We start from the raw sequence: 4294 nt of genomic DNA, 5'->3' as shown, positions 1-4294 counted from the left end.
ATTTTGCTCCTACATCTACGTCTGCACCTGAACTTTAGAAATTTATCAATTTAAAAAAAAATGTGATTTAGGATTCCACTAATATCCTTTTACAGCATTTGCTTAAATTCATCCAATTATCGCCAAAGTACTCTTTTCAGTGTCTCCACTGCAAATTTCCTGGAAAAGCGTTTTTTCATGAAAACTTTCCTTGTACCAAACCTTCTACCGAATTTGTCTTAATCCATTTCTCCTGGGATTTTCACATTTTTTTTCAGAGATATATTTTGGCAAAGCTTTCATGTTTTCTTAGTACTTTTGCTAGTGTATTCCACACCCTATATCATGCTATCCTAATATTCTCCATTACTCTGCAAAAAATCTTGTTGGGAATCTAAACTGAAGACAGGAACTAAACTCGTGTTTTTTTTTGCATTTGGTTCAATCATAAAATTTAATCCAAATATTATGGATGGTATTGCATACCGCAAATATTGAAAGCATACCTAACTGAAACTGGTGAAACTGGAAGTATTTCCTCATTTTTTTGGTTTTTGATTTTTATAAAACAACGAAGCAATATTTTTAAAATCGGTTTTCGTACACATGTAGAGTATGGATCAAGGTATCTCCTAATTTTTTTTCCAGGTGGAAAATAGGAAATACCTTGATCCATACTCTACATGTGTACGAAAACCGATTTTGAAAATATTGCTTCGTTATGTTATGAAAAATCAAAAACCAAAAAGTGAGGAAATGGATCCAGTTTCCCCTTAAGCAAGATCTTAATGGTAGGTCCAAGATAAGAAGTATATTTGAGATTTTTTCTGTCTTTATTATAGAACCTGGGAGTTGTTTGTCTCTCGCTATCCGAGATGCTTTTTTAAACACTTTTGAGTAATTTGAGATAACCAAGATCTTCGATAGATGATGTGGACATTTACACTATTCATTTGTTCTCGAAATTTATTAGACATTCCGCGGAATTCCGTTTGATTTCGTCAAAATCTATTTTTTTGGAGACGAAATTTTTAGAACTTGGAAAAAACAAAATTCAAAATCATAAATTTTGCCTAGGTGAATTCCGTGTAATTCCTCGGAATTTCGTTTCAAGGTATATTTGGCAAAATCATTCGGTATACCGCATACCTTTACGCCGCTTTGGCGTTCCTTCGCTCCTCTATCTTCCTCCAGGTTGTTGTGTCTATTTTAACCGTGTACCTACGAAGTGTGCATTCGTTTGTTTTCGTGATCAGCTCACGAAAGATCAGTTCTTCATCAAACCCTAGCTATCACGCATTATATACCCCAAGTAACACAGAAAACATCTATGAAATTAAAGTTTATAAAAGATGTTGTAATGCAGTACTATAACCGTATCTGCACACATCTTGTGTTGAAATCATGTTGTAACAATGTTTGTCAATAACAAACTGCTGAAAAATCTGAACAGCTTCTCTGCAAGTTTCAGTAACGTAAATTTAACGTTGATTACACAAGAATGTTTAACCATCATCTTCTTTCAATTAAAGATGATATGTAAAACATCATCAGCACATAGTTATAACTTTTGGGCTGGAATATGTTTGGAATACGCTATTTTTACGTATTAAATACGTCAATGGGAAAGGTTATCAGTTCACTGTTTGTTATCACTATAAGTTTAGCATTATTTATGAAATATCTCTAGTACTTCAAAATACATCACAATTCAACTATGATACCATCCATATATTTAATACTTTGCAATTGGGGCTTGATCTTTCATAATTGTTCAGAGTACGAATTTGCTAAACAGGTGAACACATAGGTATGTTCTCCAAAACGCTTGCCGATTGTAGAACACCTTTTTAAACCTGAATGGCTCGAAAGAAGAAAGCCATAATTGAATTTCACTTAAATATCAGGCCTCCCGTCATCTTATAATCACTTGAGGTACTTACGTGGCAGCTAAATCAATCTTTAACACTGTTTTTGAACCTCCGAAATATTAGAAAGCAACTTTTACTCTCCAAGTTTGTTATTGTTATACTTATGCTCAAAACAAGTATCCAAAGACATCGTTGGGAGCGATTTGGGAATGAATGTTTAAAATACGTTACTACACAGCTAGTCGCGTTCGGTAATTTTTACCGAAATCTCAACAGCTGAGCGATCGGTAATGGTTTTTTACCGAAATTCTGTAAAAATTACCAAATTTCGGTAAAATGTTATCGTTTATCTGTCAAAATTTAACGAAGTTCGGTAAACGTCACCGAATTTTCCGGTAAAAAACTTAACGGTTGAGATTTCGGTAAAAAAATTACCGAAGTCGGTGATTTTTTCCAAGTGTGTATGATGTTTTTTCAATGTATTTTAATCAATTCGATAAACATGTTATTTATATGTTCAAAAGATGTGATTTAAACGTATTTTTAATATTTTGTTTTTTTTTCACTATCATGGCAGATAAATTACAGTGCCTGCTAAAAATTTTTACACTAACACTTTTATTTACAGTTGTTTGTTCATCTACAAGGGTTTCTCTCAATTACTCTCTGGGCCAGTCTAAACTTTTTTTTAAACAATATAAATTCCTTATTCTTAACGAATACAAATTCTACAGTCCAAAACAGATAATCAATACAACACAATTTAAAATTGCATTCAAAAACATCCAAACGGTACTGTATCAAGAAGGCACCATGTTGCTTATTTAAAAATTTACACCAAAATCTTACAAAAACTAGAGAGATGACAAAAACCTCTCTTCTTGTTTCCTATTCGACGAAAAGCGAATTAATTTATGCGGAGTAAAAATGTTTATTTCACCATAAATTTTTGATGGCACAAGAAATTAAGTCATAGGGACCAGTCATCAAGGTAGTAAATTACTAATGAAATATAATGCTTGAACATTATTTTGCGCCATTACCAAATCTCTTGATGAGGTTCACATTTGCACAGCGTGCGTTTGAAAAATTTAGATATTCCTGCTAGCAACAAGTATGCAAGATGTTGCTGAGAACATACTCAATACTTTATATGATGTTATAAGAATGTATTGAAAAACATCTTTAGAAACATCAAAGATGTTTTATAAGCCGCCATTTTTTGCGCTTTTTCGGTGATATAAGTGCACGAAAATACGTTTTCTGTATTGAGAATAAAACATTGACATTTGTTTGAAACATGTATTATATACATTATTGTAACAAGTTGTGTTGCTTGGGACAGTTTTAAACCCCTTCTTCAGTTCAGTTCCGTAGATAAATGGTAGATTCGATAGACACAAAACAGGTGTCATCTGTGATCCACTGCTTTCTATGGGTGCGTAGCTCACTCGAATTATTCGCGCCGGGGGCGACGAAAGCGTTCTTGATGGCGCTCCATTGATCTTCTACGCTTCCATCTTCTCCTCCTGTTTCCATTTTCTCCTCCTGTTGATGAATCGCTCGTAATGTGGGATCTGGCCGATTAGGAGATGATATGGTCGGACGCTATGTCGGCACTACCTGTGTTCCGTAAGACCTCATCTCCGTGCTCATGGTTCGAGTTTTCGGAACCAACCTTCGCGTTGAAGTCACCCATGAGGACCTTGATATCACCTTTCGGAATCTTGTCCGCGACAGCATTCAGTTGGCTGTAAAAGTTTTTTTTGTCTTGCAATTCGGCAGCATCGGTCGGCGCGTAACATTGGATCATGGTAAGGTTTCGAACCCGTGTTCTGAATTTGGCTACAATTATCCTCTCATTAGTAGGTTCCTACTTCATGAGCGCAGCGTGGGCGTGAGCGCTGAGCAGGAAACTAACTCCATGGTGGCGAAGAGCGTGTTCACCTCGTAAGCCAGAGTATAGCAGAATTTGGCCCGACGCCAACCAGTGTTCCCCAATGTTCGGTCAACGGACTTTGCTCAGTCCTACGATCTCAAGCTTCATACGGCATGCATCATTGGCTAGTTGTGCCAGTTTACCCTGCTGAGCTAGGATTAGCACATTCCTAGCTCCAATTCTTATCCGTTGTTTTGCGCTAAAAGTCGATGCCGTTGAATCAGTTCGAAATCTTTCATTTTCGGATTCTGTAATGGTTTTTGGGTTTCGGAAACAGCAGGTTGTTGACCTAAAGTCCCCTACTGTGGTGGGGCTGCCACCTTACACACAAAAAATCCGTTCCGATATACGTGAACTCTCAGTCACGGCAACGGGAACAAACGGGAACTATGCATAGCAACGATAACAACAATAAGAAATGTACACCGTGAACTAGATATCACGGTTTCTGAAACGCCCATATTGACAGCTGGAACTAGTTCCAGTTCACGGTTTATATTTGCTT

The sequence above is a fragment of the Aedes albopictus genome, chromosome 1 (assembly GCF_035046485.1).
Source record: "Aedes albopictus strain Foshan chromosome 1, AalbF5, whole genome shotgun sequence".
Lineage (NCBI taxonomy): Eukaryota > Metazoa > Arthropoda > Insecta > Diptera > Culicidae > Aedes > Aedes albopictus.
The sequence above is the reverse complement of the archived record's forward strand: the minus strand, read 5'-3'. Positions refer to the sequence as shown.